Raw genomic sequence first — 20222 nt, 5'->3', positions numbered from 1 at the left:
GGGGCTCTTTTTCTATGGCTTCATCGTAATAGTGGTTCTCTATGATGCTGTGAGAATCTCCAAGGAGGCTAGAAGGAGATCTGATGCTATGGCCGCTGCCAGGCTGAAGAAAAGACAACCAGCCACCGATGAACCACAGACACTGGTGTCCAGAGTTCGGGAGAGCATATCTTCACACTTTGGTTTGAAACAGGCATCATCCACACCACAGTGTGCCCACATTTCTGACAATTCGGCAAAAGAGTTGCACAAGTCAAAGGAGTCAACCTCCACCAAGGACAAATCTGAAACGGTAAAGAGACCCGGAAAGAGTGCCGTCAGCCTGAGAGAGTGTGAGCCACCTCTGCCTAGCATCCCAGAGAACTTTCTTGTGCCTGACTCTGAGCCTGCCATCCAGGTGGCATTGAACCCATTCGACACCAAGCTAGCCGAAGTTGTATCTCACAATACTGAGGCATCCAACTACGAGGCAACCGAGAAGCCCTGCTACACACATTCCGGACTCACTGAGGTTTGTGTCGATTAAGACCGAGGACTACTTCTTAAACCAAGTGACATTGAATAAAAGCAGCAGATATTGAATCACCAAATGAGATCACATGGAGACTGCCACCTTTGAAGACTTATTTTTTCTGTTTGTAAATGAATATAATTACTTTAGAATAGTAATAAAAATATATTGCATTTAAAATGTATGTTTAAAGTCATTTTTGAGTATTTTGATTTGTTGTTGTACATGAATAAGAAACATTATTTAATTGATAAATAGATTTTTCGGAGAAAAAAATAGTTTAACAAATGATTCTTCTGTACTGTTGTATAGTTTTTTGCCAGTAGTTCTGAATATAGCCCTCACAAGCCCAAAGTGTCCCTGAAAATGTTGTGCTATGTCAGATATGTGCAGATACAGTGCCTTCAGAATGTATTCATACCACTTGACTCAATTCACATTTTGTTGTGTTACAGCCTGAATTCAAAATGGATTAAATATATTTTTTTCTCACTCATCTACACATAAGACCCCATAATGATAATGTGAAAACATGTTTTTTTGAAATTTTTGCACATTTACTGAAAATAAAATATACAATATCTAATTTACATAAGTATTCACACCCCTAAGACAATACATGTTATAATCCCCTTTGGCAGCAATTACAGCTGTGAGTCTTTCTGGGTAAGCCTCTCAGAGTTTTGTACACCTCGATTGTACGATATTTGCCCATTATTATTAAAAAAAATCTTCAAGCTCTGTCAAATTGATTGTTGATCATTGATAGACAACCATTGTGAAGTCTTGCCATATATTTATTTTATTCTTTATTTTTATTTGACCCATGTCATAGTGGTTTATAAGTCAGTATTTGTGAATTGGGTTGTGTTTTTCTGTGGATTCATGTTTATTGTATTGCTATTGAACTTTGACCATTGAAATCTGAGAGACCCTCAGATTAAGATAGAGTTGGGTGCACCCTAGTAAACTATAGGCAGGATATATGGCCGGTATCTAAGTCTATTGTACTATTGATGTATTTCATTCATATTGAGCTCATTGTACAAATTTCACATATCAATATTTCCTCAAGGTGATTCATTTTTTTTGTAAGTATTTTTGTTTACAAAATACAAGCCGGCATTCTTTTTCTAAATTATTCAGTTATGTGGTTTTCATTTCTCCCTACTGCTCCAGTAGTGAACCTAACTGGTCCAATAGAGTTTAAGCTTAAACATAGTGTTTAGCAATTGTTCCATAAGCAACTCCGGCATAGATTTGGCCTTGTGTTGTAGGTTATTGTCCTGCTGAAAGGCGAATTAATCTCCCAGTGTCTAACGGAACCAGGTTTTTCTCTAGGATTTTGCCTGTGCTTAGCTCCATTCCCTTTCTTTTTTATCCTGAAAAACTCCCCAGTCCTTAACTATTACAAGCATACCCATAACATGATGCAGCCACCACTATGCTTGAAAATATGGAGCGTGGTACTCAGTAATGTGCTGTATTGGATTTGCCCCAAATATAACGCTTGAATTAGGGACAAAAAGTGAATTGCTTTGCCACATTTTTTGCAGTATTACTTTAGTGCCTTGTTGCAAACAGGATGCATGTTCTGGAATATTTTTTATTCTGTACTGTCTTCCTTCTTTTCACTCTGTCAATTAGGTTAGTATTGTGGAGTAACTACAATGTTGTTGATCCATCGTCCATCACAGCCATTCAACTCTCTAACTGTTTTAAAGTCACCATTGGCCTCATGGTGAAATTCCTGAGCAGTTTACTTCCTCTCCAGCAGTGGTGTAAAGTAGTTAAGTAAAACTACTTTAAAGTACTACTTAAGGAGTTTTTGTGGGTATCTGTACATTACTATTGATATTTTTGAAACTTTTACTTTTACTTCACTACATTCCTAAAGAAAATAATGTACTTTTTACGTCATACATTTTCCCTGACAGCCAAAAGTACTACTTACATTTTGTCAGGAAAATGGTCCAATTCACGCACTTATCAAGAGAACATCCCTGGTCATCCCTACAGCCTCTGATCTAGCGGACTCACTAAACACAAATGCTTTGTTTGTAAATTAATGTCAGAGTGTTGTAGTGTGCTCCTGGCTATCCGTAAATAAAACAATAAAATATAAATTGTGCTGGCTGGTTTGCATAATATAAGGAATTTGAAATTATTAATACTTTTACTTTTTATACTTAAGTACATATGAGCAATTCCATTTACTTTTGAAACTTAAGTATATTTTAAACCAAATACTTTTAGACTTTTGCTCATGTAGTATTTTACTGGGTGACTTTCAGTTTTACTTGAGTCATTTTCTATTAAGGTATCTACACTTTCACTCAAGTATGACGTTACAGTACTTTTCCCACCACTGCTCTCATTTACATTTTACATTTACGTAATTTAGCAGATGCTCTTTTCCAGAGCGACTTACAAATTGGTGCATTCACCTCATGATATCCAGTGGAACAACCACTTTACAATAGTACATCTATATATTTTTTTTGGGGGGGGGGTTAGAAGGATTACTTTATCCTATCCCAGGTATTCTTTAAAGAGGTGGGGTTTCAGGTGTCTCCGGAAGGTGGTGATTGACTCCGCTGTCCTGGCGTCATGAGGGAGCTTGTTCCACCATTGGGGTGCCAGAGCAGCGAACAGTTTTGACTGGGCTGAGCGGGAACTGTGCTTCCGCAGAGGTAGGGAGGCGAGCAGGCCAGAGGTGGATGAACGCAGTGCCCTTCTTTGGGTGTAGGGACTGATCAGAGCCTGAAGGTACGGAGGTGTCGTTCCCCTCACAGCTCCGTTGGCAAGCACCATGGTCTTGTAGCAGATGCGAGCTTCAACTGGAAGCCAGTGGAGTGTGCGGAGGAGTGGGGTGACGTGAGAGAACTTGGGAAGGTTGAACACCAGACGGGCTGCGGCATTCTGGATGAGTTGTAGGGGTTTATTGGCACAGGCAGGGAGCCCCGCCAGCAGCGAGTTGCAGTAATCCAGACGGGAGATGACAAGTGCCTGGATTAGGACCGGCGCCGCTTCCTGTGTAAGGCAGGGTCGTACTCTGCGAATGTTGTAGAGCATGAACCTACAGGATCGGGTCACCGCCTTGATGTTAGCGGAGAACGACAGGGCGTTGTCCAGGGTCACGCCAAGGCTCTTAGCACTCTGGGAGGCGGACACAATGGAGTTGTTAACCGTGATGGCGAGATCATGGAACGGGCAGTCTTTCCCCGGGAGGAAGAGCAGCCCCATCTTGCCGAGGTTCAGCTTGAGGTGGTGATCCGTCATCCACACTGATATGTCTGCCAGACATGCAGAGATGCGATTCGCCACCTGGTTATCAGAAGGGGGAAAGGAGAAGATTAATTGCGTGTCATCTGCGTAGCAATGATAGGAGAGACCATGTGAGGATATGACAGAGCCAAGTGACTTGGTGTATAGCGAGAATAGGAGAGGGCCTAGAACTGAGCCCTGGGGGACACCAGTGGTGAGAGCACGTGGTGCGGAGACGGATTCTCGCCACCCCACCTGGTAGGAGCGACCTGTCAGGTAGGACGCAATCCAAGAGTGAGCAGCGCCGGAGATGCCCAACTCGGAGAGGGTGGAGAGGAGGATCTGATGGTTCACAGTATCAAAGGCAGCAGATAGGTCTAGAAGGATGAGAGCAGAGGAGAGAGAGTTAGCTTTAGCAGTGCGGAGAGCCTCCGTGACACAGAGAAGAGCAGTCTCAGTTGAATGACCAGTCTTGAAACCTGACTGATTTGGATCAAGAAGGTAATTCTGAGAGAGATAGCAAGAGAGCTGGCCAAGGACGGCACGCTCAAGAGTTTTGGAGAGAAAAGAAAGAAGGGATACTGGTCTGTAGTTGTTGACATCAGAGGGATCGAGTGTAGGTTTTTTGAGAAGGGGTGCAACTCTCGTTCTCTTGAAGACGGAAGGGACGTAGCCAGCGGTCAAGGATGAGTTGATGAGTGAGGTGAGGTAGGGGAGAAGGTCTCCGGAAATGGTCTGGAGAAGAGAGGAGGGGATAGGGTCAAGCGGGTAGGTTGTTGGGCTGCCGGCCGTCACAAGTCGCAAGATTTCATTTTTTAATGTATTTATTTCACCTTTATTTAACCAGGTAGGCAAGTTGAGAACAAGTTCTCATTTACAATTGCGACCTGGCCAAGATAAAGCAAAGCAGTTCGACAACATACAAAAACACAGAGTTACACATGGAGTAAAACAACATACAATCAATGATGCAGTAGAAAAAAATAAGACTATATACAATGTGAGCAAATGATGTGAGATAAGGGAGGTAAAGGCAAAAAAGGCCATGGGGGCAAAGTAAATAAAGTATAGCAAGTAAAACACTGGAATGGTAGATTTGTAGTTTGAAGAAAGTTCAAAGTTAAAATATAAATAATATGGTGCAAAGGAGCAAAATAAATAAATACAGTAGGGGAAGAGGTAGTAGTTTGGGCTAAATTGTTGATGGGCTATGTATACAGGTGCAGTGATCTGGGAGCTGCTCTGATAGCTGGTGCTTAAAGCTAATGAGGGAGATAAGTGTTTCCAGTTTCAGAGATTTTTGTAGTTCGTTCCAGTCATTGGCAGCAGAGAACTGGAAGGAGAGACGACCAAAGGAGGAGTTGGCTTTAGGGGTGACCAGAGATATACCTGCTGGAGCGCATGCTACAGGTGGGTGCTGCTATGGTGACCAGCGAGCTGAGATAAGGGGGGACTTTACCTAGCAGGGTCTTGTAGATGACCTGGAGCCAATGTGTTTGGCGACGATTATGTAGCGAAGGCCAGCCAACGAGAGCGTACAGGTCGCAGTGGTTTGTAGTATATGGGGCTCATCTGGAGAGAGAGGGGAGAAAGAGGTCAAAGCATAGGGTAGGGCAACGTGAGCAGGACCAGCGGTGTCGTTTGACTTAACAAACGAGGATCGAATGTCGTCAACCTTCTTTTCAAAATGGTTGACAAAGTCATCCGCAGAGAGGGAGGAGGTGGGGGGGGATTCAGGAGGGAGGAGAGGGTGGCAAAGTGCTTCCTAGGGTTAGAGGCAGATGCTTGGAATTTAGAGTGGTAGAAAGTGGCTTTAGCAGCAGAAACAGAGGAAGAAAATGTAGAGAGGAGGGAGTGAAAAGATGCCAGGTCCGCAGGGAGGCTAGTTTTCCTCCATTTCCGCTCGGCTGCCCGGAGCCCTGTTCTGTGAGCTCGCAATGAGTCGTCAAGCCACGGAGCAGGAGGGGAGGACCGAGCCGGCCGGGAGGACAGGGGACATAGAGAGTCAAAGGATGCAGAAAGGGAGGAGAGGAGGGTTGAGGAAGCAGAATCAGGAGATTGGTTGGAGAAGGATTGAGCAGAGGGAAGAGATGATAGGATGGAAGAGGAGAGAGTAGCAGGAGAGAGAGAGAGAGCGAAGGTTGCGACGGCACAATACCATCTGAGTAGGGGCAGAGTGAGTAGTGTTGGAGGAGAGCGGGAGGGAAAAGGATACAAGGTAGTGGTCGGAGACTTGGAGGGGAGTTGAGTGAGATTAGTAGAAGAACAGCATCTAGTAAAGATGAGGTCAAGCGTATTGCCTGCCTTGTGAGTAGGGGGGGATGGTGAGAGGGTGAGGTCAAAAGAGGAGGAGTTGAAAGAAGGAGGCAGAGAGAAATGAGTCAAAGGTAGACGTAAGGAGGTTAAAGTCACCCAGAACTGTGAGGGGTGAGCCATCCTCAGGAAAGGAACTTATCAAGGCGTCAAGCTCATTGATGAACTCTCCAAGGGAACCTGGAGGGTGATAAATGATAAGGATGTTAAGCTTGAATGGGCTAGTGACTGTAATGTATTTAGTTTCTACAGTACTGCTAGTTGGTAAAGTTGGCTAGCTAGCAGTGGCTGTGGTGTTGACCGAACGAACGAATACAGCTGGCTAGCTAACCTTGTTAGTTTCTCAAAGCTACACCTTTATCCTTGATACAAAGACAGCAAAGACAACTATGTAGCTAGCTAGCTAATCAAATAAAATCGTTCCGTTGTAATATAATGAAATGTAATATTACCCGCGGAGCGAAGTATAGCACGACTACTCACTCCAGCATCCGGTCCAGCAACTGAGTTAGGAAGGACGCCTGTATTTTGTAGTGACGGTGTATTGGTACACCATCTAAAGTGTCATTAATAACTTCACCATGCTCAAAGAGATATTCAATGTCTGCTTTTTCTATTTTTACCCATCTAACAATAGGTGCCCTTCTTTGCGAAGCATTGGAAAACCTCCCTGGTCTTTGTGGTTGAATTTGTGCTTGAAATTCACTGCTCGACTGAGGGACCTTACAGATAATTGTATGTGTGGGGTACAGAGATGAGGTAGTAATAAAAAAATCATGTTAAACATTATTATTTCAAACACAGTCCAATGAACTTATTATATGGCTTGTTAAGCAAACTTTACTCCTGAACTTATTTAGGATTGTCATAAAAGGCATTGAATACTTATTGACTGAAGACATTTCATTTGAAATTAATTTGTAAAAATGTCAAAAAACAGAACTCCACTTTTGACATTATAAGGTATTGTGTATAGGCCAGTTATACAAAATCTCAATTTAATCAATTTTAAATTCAGGCTGTAACACAACAAAATGTGGCAAAAGTCAAGGGGTGTGAATACTTTCTGAAGGCACTGTATGTGCACCAAGTAATTTCTCTCTCTCGCTCTCTCTCTCTCTGCTGTGTCCTCTGAGCTGTTAGCCCTGCAACCTCATTGGATAAAGATGGGCAGACCTCTTGCTAGCTGTCACTCAATTGTGAGGGGCTGAAGCTCATTGGCTAGAATTCTAATTGCTAGGGAGCTGGCCCACATGGAAGTAAATGTGGAGGTAAATGTAGGGAAAATGGTGTGGTACAGCTTCAAGAAAACAGTCGCTTTCAAACTAGGGATTTCGTGGCTAATTGAGGTAAGACAGTAATTCTTCTCTCAGATTATGCGTGTATGAACTAGATATTGATTCATCCAGCTAGAGCGAGGAGGTTTAAAAAAATACTTTCATCGTGACCAAAGTATCAGAGCTTGTTTTTAAACATTTGGTTTCCAAGGGGGGCGGTGCGGGCCATGAGGAAGGCCCAAAAGTGTCTCACTCCCTTGGTCAGAAAGCTCATAATTAGCTGGGTCATCGCAAGCACCAGCGTAGATATCATGATCTGGTAGTATCCGAGGAGCTGTAGGTCACAGGGGCATTTGCCAAAGTTGTCAGAGAAAGCCGTTAAGGGACAGGGACTGCACGTCAAACAAATTGCGAAATGTCTCCAAAGAGATTAATTAATTATTTGAATTAATGAATAAAATGAAGAGCAGGTTACAGAGTTGTTGATTGTCCACTGTCAACATTCTGGAACTCTTGATGTCATAATCGACTATTCTATTACATCATGTTGGGTCCATATCTTATGCATCTTTGACAGTGAACAGTAAACCCAAATCACTTTTACAAAGCACAGCTGACCAGTTAGTAGTTTGACTTGTAATTTGTACTGCCTACTTTTGAAAGACAATTTCTTTCATCAAAATGGCACAGCTCGCCCAGAAAGGTGGGCTGTGCAACATGAAGATGTTCTTTTTGGCTGTTATTTTCTGTCTCCTATCGCCTGCTGCTACAAATGTGTTGGCTTCTTCGTCTTCGGACCAGAAGACTTTGATGCCAGTGAAGGACCACTCTGTTCGGAACAACCCTGACGCTACAAAAGAGACCAATTTTAAGACATTGCTGGAACAACTTGAGAGTTTACGGGTGAAAGACGATTCTTCTCCAGGTAATGTGGGCCAGTTGACAAAAGGATATTCCTCCAAAATTGCCAAGTACCCCTCGGAGCTTGTGGAGCCCCTGATTTCTGTTCCAGAGCACAAGCCTTTGATGCCAGTGAAGGACCACCCTGTTCATGACATCCCCAATGTTGCAAAACTGACCAAAATGGTGCAAGTGGACCAGATGCTGGAACAACTTGAGAGGGTGAAAGATGATACTTTCCCAGGTAAAGCTAAAGTCCCCCAGAAGATTGTGGAGAAACTTATTCCTTATCTACTGGCTTACAAGCAAACAGCATTACATGGTGACGATGACGTCTTCAAAGAAAATGTTCAGGCTTCAGCTCCAAAAGCTCAGAAGAGCACCCTGAAGATCAAACCCAGAGTCAACATATTGACCGACCCTTCTTACTCCGAGCCACTTGTGAAGGTGAACCTGATTTTGGGGCTCTTTTTCTATGGCTTCATCGTAATAGTGGTTCTCTATGATGCTGTGAGAATCTCCAAGGAGGCTAGAAGGAGATCTGATGCTATGGCCGCTGCCAGGCTGAAGAAAAGACAACCAGCCACCGATGAACCACAGACACTGGTGTCCAGAGTTCGGGAGAGCATATCTTCACACTTTGGTTTGAAACAGGCATCATCCACACCACAGTGTGCCCACATTTCTGACAATTCGGCAAAAGAGTTGCACAAGTCAAAGGAGTCAACCTCCACCAAGGACAAATCTGAAACGGTAAAGAGACCCGGAAAGAGTGCCGTCAGCCTGAGAGAGTGTGAGCCACCTCTGCCTAGCATCCCAGAGAACTTTCTTGTGCCTGACTCTGAGCCTGCCATCCAGGTGGCATTGAACCCATTCGACACCAAGCTAGCCGAAGTTGTATCTCACAATACTGAGGCATCCAACTACGAGGCAACCGAGAAGCCCTGCTACACACATTCCGGACTCACTGAGGTTTGTGTCGATTAAGACCGAGGACTACTTCTTAAACCAAGTGACATTGAATAAAAGCAGCAGATATTGAATCACCAAATGAGATCACATGGAGACTGCCACCTTTGAAGACTTATTTTTTCTGTTTGTAAATGAATATAATTACTTTAGAATAGTAATAAAAATATATTGCATTTAAAATGTATGTTTAAAGTCATTTTTGAGTATTTTGATTTGTTGTTGTACATGAATAAGAAACATTATTTAATTGATAAAATAGATTTTTCGGAGAAAAAAATAGTTTAACAAATGATTCTTCTGTACTGTTGTATAGTTTTTTGCCAGTAGTTCTGAATATAGCCCTCACAAGCCCAAAGTGTCCCTGAAAATGTTGTGCTATGTCAGATATGTGCAGATACAGTGCCTTCAGAATGTATTCATACCACTTGACTCAATTCACATTTTGTTGTGTTACAGCCTGAATTCAAAATGGATTAAATATATTTTTTTCTCACTCATCTACACATAAGACCCCATAATGATAATGTGAAAACATGTTTTTTTGAAATTTTTGCACATTTATTGAAAATAAAATATACAATATCTAATTTACATAAGTATTCACACCCCTAAGTCAATACATGTTATAATCCCCTTTGGCAGCAATTACAGCTGTGAGTCTTTCTGGGTAAGCCTCTCAGAGTTTTGTACACCTCGATTGTACGATATTTGCCCATTATTATAAAAAAAAATCTTCAAGCTCTGTCAAATTGATTGTTGATCATTGATAGACAACCATTGTGAAGTCTTGCCATATATTTATTTTATTCTTTATTTTTATTTGACCCATGTCATAGTGGTTTATAAGTCAGTATTTGTGAATTGGGTTGTGTTTTTCTGTGGATTCATGTTTATTGTATTGCTATTGAACTTTGACCATTGAAATCTGAGAGACCCTCAGATTAAGATAGAGTTGGGTGCACCCTAGTAAACTATAGGCAGGATATATGGCCGGTATCTAAGTCTATTGTACTATTGATGTATTTCATTCATATTGAGCTCATTGTACAAATTTCACATATCAATATTTCCTCAAGGTGATTCATTTTTTTTGTAAGTATTTTTGTTTACAAAATACAAGCCGGCATTCTTTTTCTAAATTATTCAGTTATGTGGTTTTCATTTCTCCCTACTGCTCCAGTAGTGAACCTAACTGGTCCAATAGAGTTTAAGCTTAAACATAGTGTTTAGCAATTGTTCCATAAGCAACTCCGGTATAGATTTGGCCTTGTGTTGTAGGTTATTGTCCTGCTGAAAGGCGAATTAATCTCCCAGTGTCTAACGGAACCAGGTTTTTCTCTAGGATTTTGCCTGTGCTTAGCTCCATTCCCTTTCTTTTTTATCCTGAAAAACTCCCCAGTCCTTAACTATTACAAGCATACCCATAACATGATGCAGCCACCACTATGCTTGAAAATATGGAGCGTGGTACTCAGTAATGTGCTGTATTGGATTTGCCCCAAATATAACGCTTGTATTAGGGACAAAAAGTTAATTGCTTTGCCACATTTTTTGCAGTATTACTTTAGTGCCTTGTTGCAAACAGGATGCATGTTCTGGAATATTTTTTATTCTGTACTGTCTTCCTTCTTTTCACTCTGTCAATTAGGTTAGTATTGTGGAGTAACTACAATGTTGTTGATCCATCGTCCATCACAGCCATTCAACTCTCTAACTGTTTTAAAGTCACCATTGGCCTCATGGTGAAATTCCTGAGCAGTTTACTTCCTCTCCAGCAGTGGTGTAAAGTAGTTAAGTAAAACTACTTTAAAGTACTACTTAAGGAGTTTTTGTGGGTATCTGTACATTACTATTGATATTTTTGAAACTTTTACTTTTACTTCACTACATTCCAAAAGAAAATAATGTACTTTTTACGCCATACATTTTCCCTGACAGCCAAAAGTACTACTTACATTTTGTCAGGAAAATGGTCCAATTCACGCACTTATCAAGAGAACATCCCTGGTCATCCCTACAGCCTCTGATCTAGCGGACTCACTAAACACAAATGCTTTGTTTGTAAATTAATGTCAGAGTGTTGTAGTGTGCTCCTGGCTATCCGTAAATAAAACAATAAAATATAAATTGTGCTGGCTGGTTTGCATAATAAGGAATTTGAAATTATTAATACTTTTACTTTTGAAACTTAAGTATATTTTAAACCAAATACTTTTAGACTTTTGCTCATGTAGTATTTTACTGGGTGACTTTCAGTTTTACTTGAGTCATTTTCTATTAAGGTATCTTTACTTTTACTCAAGTATGACGTTTCAGTACTTTTCCCACACTGCTCTCCAGCAACTAAGTTAGGAAGGACGCCTGTATTTTGTAGTGACGGTGTATTGATACACCATCTAAAGTGTCATTAATAACATCACCATGCTCAAAGGAATATTCAATGTCTGCTTTTTCTATTTTTACCCATCTAACAATAGGTGCCCTTCTTTGCGAGGCATTGGAACCCTCCCTGGTCTTTGTGCTTGAATTTGTGCTTGAAATTCACTGCTCGACTGAGGGACCTTACAGATTCATTAATTATCTGAATTAATGAATAAAATGAAGAGCAGGTTACAGAGTTGTTGATTGTCCACTGTCAACATTCTGGAACTCTTGATGTCATAATCGACTCTTCTATTACATCATGTTGGGTCCATATCTTATGTATCTTTGACAGTGAACAGTAAACCCAAATCACTTTTACAAAGCACAGCTGACCAGTTAGTAGTTTGACTTGTAATTTGTACTGCCTACTTTTGAAAGACAATTTCTTTCATCAAAATGGCACAGCTCGCCCGGAAAGGTGGGCTGTGCAACATGAAGATGTTCTTTTTGGCTGTTATTTTCTGTCTCCTATCGCCTGCTGCTACAAATGTGTTGGCTTCTTCGTCTTCGGACCAGAAGACTTTGATGCCAGTGAAGGACCACTCTGTTCGGAACAACCCTGACGCTACAAAAGAGACCAATTTTAAGACATTGCTGGAACAACTTGAGAGTTTACGGGTGAAAGACGATTCTTCTCCAGGTAATGTGGGCCAGTTGACAAAAGGATATTCCTCCAAAATTGCCAAGTACCCCTCGGAGCTTGTGGAGCCCCTGATTTCTGTTCCAGAGCACAAGCCTTTGATGCCAGTGAAGGACCACCCTGTTCAGGACATCCCCAATGTTGCAAAACTGACCAAAATGGTGCAAGTGGACCAGATGCTGGAACAACTTGAGAGGGTGAAAGATGATACTTTCCCAGGTAAAGCTAAAGTCCCCCAGAAGATTGTGGAGAAACTTATTCCTTATCTACTGGCTTACAAGCAAACAGCATTACATGGTGACGATGACGTCTTCAAAGAAAATGTTCAGGCTTCAGCTCCAAAAGCTCAGAAGAGCACCCTGAAGATCAAACCCAGAGTCAACATATTGACCGACCCTTCTTACTCCGAGCCACTTGTGAAGGTGAACCTGATTTTGGGGCTCTTTTTCTATGGCTTCATCGTAATAGTGGTTCTCTATGATGCTGTGAGAATCTCCAAGGAGGCTAGAAGGAGATCTGATGCTATGGCCGCTGCCAGGCTGAAGAAAAGACAACCAGCCACCGATGAACCACAGACACTGGTGTCCAGAGTTCGGGAGAGCATATCTTCACACTTTGGTTTGAAACAGGCATCATCCACACCACAGTGTGCCCACATTTCTGACAATTCGGCAAAAGAGTTGCACAAGTCAAAGGAGTCAACCTCCACCAAGGACAAATCTGAAACGGTAAAGAGACCCGGAAAGAGTGCCGTCAGCCTGAGAGAGTGTGAGCCACCTCTGCCTAGCATCCCAGAGAACTTTCTTGTGCCTGACTCTGAGCCTGCCATCCAGGTGGCATTGAACCCATTCGACACCAAGCTAGCCGAAGTTGTATCTCACAATACTGAGGCATCCAACTACGAGGCAACCGAGAAGCCCTGCTACACACATTCCGGACTCACTGAGGTTTGTGTCGATTAAGACCGAGGACTACTTCTTAAACCAAGTGACATTGAATAAAAGCAGCAGATATTGAATCACCAAATGAGATCACATGGAGACTGCCACCTTTGAAGACTTATTTTTTCTGTTTGTAAATGAATATAATTACTTTAGAATAGTAATAAAAATATATTGCATTTAAAATGTATGTTTAAAGTCATTTTTGAGTATTTTGATTTGTTGTTGTACATGAATAAGAAACATTATTTAATTGATAAAATAGATTTTTCGGAGAAAAAAATAGTTTAACAAATGATTCTTCTGTACTGTTGTATAGTTTTTTGCCAGTAGTTCTGAATATAGCCCTCACAAGCCCAAAGTGTCCCTGAAAATGTTGTGCTATGTCAGATATGTGCAGATACAGTGCCTTCAGAATGTATTCATACCACTTGACTCAATTCACATTTTGTTGTGTTACAGCCTGAATTCAAAATGGATTAAATATATTTTTTTCTCACTCATCTACACATAAGACCCCATAATGATAATGTGAAAACATGTTTTTTTGAAATTTTTGCACATTTACTGAAAATAAAATATACAATATCTAATTTACATAAGTATTCACACCCCTAAGACAATACATGTTATAATCCCCTTTGGCAGCAATTACAGCTGTGAGTCTTTCTGGGTAAGCCTCTCAGAGTTTTGTACACCTCGATTGTACGATATTTGCCCATTATTATTAAAAAAAATCTTCAAGCTCTGTCAAATTGATTGTTGATCATTGATAGACAACCATTGTGAAGTCTTGCCATATATTTATTTTATTCTTTATTTTTATTTGACCCATGTCATAGTGGTTTATAAGTCAGTATTTGTGAATTGGGTTGTGTTTTTCTGTGGATTCATGTTTATTGTATTGCTATTGAACTTTGACCATTGAAATCTGAGAGACCCTCAGATTAAGATAGAGTTGGGTGCACCCTAGTAAACTATAGGCAGGATATATGGCCGGTATCTAAGTCTATTGTACTATTGATGTATTTCATTCATATTGAGCTCATTGTACAAATTTCACATATCAATATTTCCTCAAGGTGATTCATTTTTTTTGTAAGTATTTTTGTTTACAAAATACAAGCCGGCATTCTTTTTCTAAATTATTCAGTTATGTGGTTTTCATTTCTCCCTACTGCTCCAGTAGTGAACCTAACTGGTCCAATAGAGTTTAAGCTTAAACATAGTGTTTAGCAATTGTTCCATAAGCAACTCCGGTATAGATTTGGCCTTGTGTTGTAGGTTATTGTCCTGCTGAAAGGCGAATTAATCTCCCAGTGTCTAACGGAACCAGGTTTTTCTCTAGGATTTTGCCTGTGCTTAGCTCCATTCCCTTTCTTTTTTATCCTGAAAAACTCCCCAGTCCTTAACTATTACAAGCATACCCATAACATGATGCAGCCACCACTATGCTTGAAAATATGGAGCGTGGTACTCAGTAATGTGCTGTATTGGATTTGCCCCAAATATAACGCTTGAATTAGGGACAAAAAGTGAATTGCTTTGCCACATTTTTTGCAGTATTACTTTAGTGCCTTGTTGCAAACAGGATGCATGTTCTGGAATATTTTTTATTCTGTACTGTCTTCCTTCTTTTCACTCTGTCAATTAGGTTAGTATTGTGGAGTAACTACAATGTTGTTGATCCATCGTCCATCACAGCCATTCAACTCTCTAACTGTTTTAAAGTCACCATTGGCCTCATGGTGAAATTCCTGAGCAGTTTACTTCCTCTCCAGCAGTGGTGTAAAGTAGTTAAGTAAAACTACTTTAAAGTACTACTTAAGGAGTTTTTGTGGGTATCTGTACATTACTATTGATATTTTTGAAACTTTTACTTTTACTTCACTACATTCCTAAAGAAAATAATGTACTTTTTACGTCATACATTTTCCCTGACAGCCAAAAGTACTACTTACATTTTGTCAGGAAAATGGTCCAATTCACGCACTTATCAAGAGAACATCCCTGGTCATCCCTACAGCCTCTGATCTAGCGGACTCACTAAACACAAATGCTTTGTTTGTAAATTAATGTCAGAGTGTTGTAGTGTGCTCCTGGCTATCCGTAAATAAAACAATAAAATATAAATTGTGCTGGCTGGTTTGCATAATATAAGGAATTTGAAATTATTAATACTTTTACTTTTTATACTTAAGTACATATGAGCAATTCCATTTACTTTTGAAACTTAAGTATATTTTAAACCAAATACTTTTAGACTTTTGCTCATGTAGTATTTTACTGGGTGACTTTCAGTTTTACTTGAGTCATTTTCTATTAAGGTATCTACACTTTCACTCAAGTATGACGTTACAGTACTTTTCCCACCACTGCTCTCATTTACATTTTACATTTACGTAATTTAGCAGATGCTCTTTTCCAGAGCGACTTACAAATTGGTGCATTCACCTCATGATATCCAGTGGAACAACCACTTTACAATAGTACATCTATATATTTTTTTTGGGGGGGGGGTTAGAAGGATTACTTTATCCTATCCCAGGTATTCTTTAAAGAGGTGGGGTTTCAGGTGTCTCCGGAAGGTGGTGATTGACTCCGCTGTCCTGGCGTCATGAGGGAGCTTGTTCCACCATTGGGGTGCCAGAGCAGCGAACAGTTTTGACTGGGCTGAGCGGGAACTGTGCTTCCGCAGAGGTAGGGAGGCGAGCAGGCCAGAGGTGGATGAACGCAGTGCCCTTCTTTGGGTGTAGGGACTGATCAGAGCCTGAAGGTACGGAGGTGCCGTTCCCCTCACAGCTCCGTTGGCAAGCACCATGGTCTTGTAGCAGATGCGAGCTTCAACTGGAAGCCAGTGGAGTGTGCGGAGGAGTGGGGTGACGTGAGAGAACTTGGGAAGGTTGAACACCAGACGGGCTGCGGCATTCTGGATGAGTTGTAGGGGTTTATTGGCACAGGCAGGGAGCCCCGCCAGCAGCGAGTTGCAGTAATCCAGACGGGAGATGACAAGTGCCTGGATTAGGACCGGCGCCGCTTCCTGTGTAAGGCAGGGTCGTACTCTGCGAATGTTGTAGAGCATGAACCTACAGGATCGGGTCACCGCCTTGATGTTAGCGGAGAACGACAGGGCGTTGTCCAGGGTCACGCCAAGGCTCTTAGCACTCTGGGAGGCGGACACAATGGAGTTGTTAACCGTGATGGCGAGATCATGGAACGGGCAGTCTTTCCCCGGGAGGAAGAGCAGCCCCATCTTGCCGAGGTTCAGCTTGAGGTGGTGATCCGTCATCCACACTGATATGTCTGCCAGACATGCAGAGATGCGATTCGCCACCTGGTTATCAGAAGGGGGAAAGGAGAAGATTAATTGCGTGTCATCTGCGTAGCAATGATAGGAGAGACCATGTGAGGATATGACAGAGCCAAGTGACTTGGTGTATAGCGAGAATAGGAGAGGGCCTAGAACTGAGCCCTGGGGGACACCAGTGGTGAGAGCACGTGGTGCGGAGACGGATTCTCGCCACCCCACCTGGTAGGAGCGACCTGTCAGGTAGGACGCAATCCAAGAGTGAGCCGCGCCGGAGATGCCCAACTCGGAGAGGGTGGAGAGGAGGATCTGATGGTTCACAGTATCAAAGGCAGCAGATAGGTCTAGAAGGATGAGAGCAGAGGAGAGAGAGTTAGCTTTAGCAGTGCGGAGAGCCTCCGTGACACAGAGAAGAGCAGTCTCAGTTGAATGACCAGTCTTGAAACCTGACTGATTTGGATCAAGAAGGTAATTCTGAGAGAGATAGCAAGAGAGCTGGCCAAGGACGGCACGCTCAAGAGTTTTGGAGAGAAAAGAAAGAAGGGATACTGGTCTGTAGTTGTTGACATCAGAGGGATCGAGTGTAGGTTTTTTGAGAAGGGGTGCAACTCTCGTTCTCTTGAAGACGGAAGGGACGTAGCCAGCGGTCAAGGATGAGTTGATGAGTGAGGTGAGGTAGGGGAGAAGGTCTCCGGAAATGGTCTGGAGAAGAGAGGAGGGGATAGGGTCAAGCGGGTAGGTTGTTGGGCTGCCGGCCGTCACAAGTCGCAAGATTTCATTTTTTAATGTATTTATTTCACCTTTATTTAACCAGGTAGGCAAGTTGAGAACAAGTTCTCATTTACAATTGCGACCTGGCCAAGATAAAGCAAAGCAGTTCGACAACATACAAAAACACAGAGTTACACATGGAGTAAAACAACATACAATCAATGATGCAGTAGAAAAAAATAAGACTATATACAATGTGAGCAAATGATGTGAGATAAGGGAGGTAAAGGCAAAAAAGGCCATGGGGGCAAAGTAAATAAAGTATAGCAAGTAAAACACTGGAATGGTAGATTTGTAGTTTGAAGAAAGTTCAAAGTTAAAATATAAATAATATGGTGCAAAGGAGCAAAATAAATAAATACAGTAGGGGAAGAGGTAGTAGTTTGGGCTAAATTGTTGATGGGCTATGTACAGGTGCAGTGATCTGGGAGCTGCTCTGATAGCTGGTGCTTAAAGCTAATGAGGGAGATAAGTGTTTCCAGTTTCAGAGATTTTTGTAGTTCGTTCCAGTCATTGGCAGCAGAGAACTGGAAGGAGAGACGACCAAAGGAGGAGTTGGCTTTAGGGGTGACCAGAGATATACCTGCTGGAGCGCATGCTACAGGTGGGTGCTGCTATGGTGACCAGCGAGCTGAGATAAGGGGGGACTTTACCTAGCAGGGTCTTGTAGATGACCTGGAGCCAATGTGTTTGGCGACGATTATGTAGCGAAGGCCAGCCAACGAGAGCGTACAGGTCGCAGTGGTTTGTAGTATATGGGGCTCATCTGGAGAGAGAGGGGAGAAAGAGGTCAAAGCATAGGGTAGGGCAACGTGAGCAGGACCAGCGGTGTCGTTTGACTTAACAAACGAGGATCGAATGTCGTCAACCTTCTTTTCAAAATGGTTGACAAAGTCATCCGCAGAGAGGGAGGAGGGGGGGGGGGATTCAGGAGGGAGGAGAGGGTGGCAAAGTGCTTCCTAGGGTTAGAGGCAGATGCTTGGAATTTAGAGTGGTAGAAAGTGGCTTTAGCAGCAGAAACAGAGGAAGAAAATGTAGAGAGGAGGGAGTGAAAAGATGCCAGGTCCGCAGGGAGGCTAGTTTTCCTCCATTTCCGCTCGGCTGCCCGGAGCCCTGTTCTGTGAGCTCGCAATGAGTCGTCAAGCCACGGAGCAGGAGGGGAGGACCGAGCCGGCCGGGAGGATAGGGGACATAGAGAGTCAAAGGATGCAGAAAGGGAGGAGAGGAGGGTTGAGGAAGCAGAATCAGGAGATTGGTTGGAGAAGGATTGAGCAGAGGGAAGAGATGATAGGATGGAAGAGGAGAGAGTAGCAGGAGAGAGAGAGAGAGCGAAGGTTGCGACGGCACAATACCATCTGAGTAGGGGCAGAGTGAGTAGTGTTGGAGGAGAGCGGGAGGGAAAAGGATACAAGGTAGTGGTCGGAGACTTGGAGGGGAGTTGAGTGAGATTAGTAGAAGAACAGCATCTAGTAAAGATGAGGTCAAGCGTATTGCCTGCCTTGTGAGTAGGGGGGGATGGTGAGAGGGTGAGGTCAAAAGAGGAGGAGTTGAAAGAAGGAGGCAGAGAGAAATGAGTCAAAGGTAGACGTAAGGAGGTTAAAGTCACCCAGAACTGTGAGGGGTGAGCCATCCTCAGGAAAGGAACTTATCAAGGCGTCAAGCTCATTGATGAACTCTCCAAGGGAACCTGGAGGGTGATAAATGATAAGGATGTTAAGCTTGAATGGGCTAGTGACTGTAATGTATTTAGTTTCTACAGTACTGCTAGTTGGTAAAGTTGGCTAGCTAGCAGTGGCTGTGGTGTTGACCGAACGAACGAATACAGCTGGCTAGCTAACCTTGTTAGTTTCTCAAAGCTACACCTTTATCCTTGATACAAAGACAGCAAAGACAACTATGTAGCTAGCTAGCTAGCTAGCTAATCAAATAAAATCGTTCCGTTGTAATATAATGAAATGTAATATTACCCGCGGAGCGAAGTATAGCACGACTACTCACTCCAGCATCCGGTCCAGCAACTGAGTTAGGAAGGACGCCTGTATTTTGTAGTGACGGTGTATTGGTACACCATCTAAAGTGTCATTAATAACTTCACCATGCTCAAAGAGATATTCAATGTCTGCTTTTTCTATTTTTACCCATCTAACAATAGGTGCCCTTCTTTGCGAAGCATTGGAAAACCTCCCTGGTCTTTGTGGTTGAATTTGTGCTTGAAATTCACTGCTCGACTGAGGGACCTTACAGATAATTGTATGTGTGGGGTACAGAGATGAGGTAGTAATAAAAAAATCATGTTAAACATTATTATTTCAAACACAGTCCAATGAACTTATTATATGGCTTGTTAAGCAAACTTTACTCCTGAACTTATTTAGGATTGTCATAAAAGGCATTGAATACTTATTGACTGAAGACATTTCATTTGAAATTAATTTGTAAAAATGTCAAAAAACAGAACTCCACTTTTGACATTATAAGGTATTGTGTATAGGCCAGTTATACAAAATCTCAATTTAATCAATTTTAAATTCAGGCTGTAACACAACAAAATGTGGCAAAAGTCAAGGGGTGTGAATACTTTCTGAAGGCACTGTATGTGCACCAAGTAATTTCTCTCTCTCGCTCTCTCTCTCTCTGCTGTGTCCTCTGAGCTGTTAGCCCTGCAACCTCATTGGATAAAGATGGGCAGACCTCTTGCTAGCTGTCACTCAATTGTGAGGGGCTGAAGCTCATTGGCTAGAATTCTAATTGCTAGGGAGCTGGCCCACATGGAAGTAAATGTGGAGGTAAATGTAGGGAAAATGGTGTGGTACAGCTTCAAGAAAACAGTCGCTTTCAAACTAGGGATTTCGTGGCTAATTGAGGTAAGACAGTAATTCTTCTCTCAGATTATGCGTGT

This window comes from Salmo trutta, chromosome 2, assembly GCF_901001165.1.
Source record: "Salmo trutta chromosome 2, fSalTru1.1, whole genome shotgun sequence".
Lineage (NCBI taxonomy): Eukaryota > Metazoa > Chordata > Actinopteri > Salmoniformes > Salmonidae > Salmo > Salmo trutta.
The sequence above is the reverse complement of the archived record's forward strand: the minus strand, read 5'-3'. Positions refer to the sequence as shown.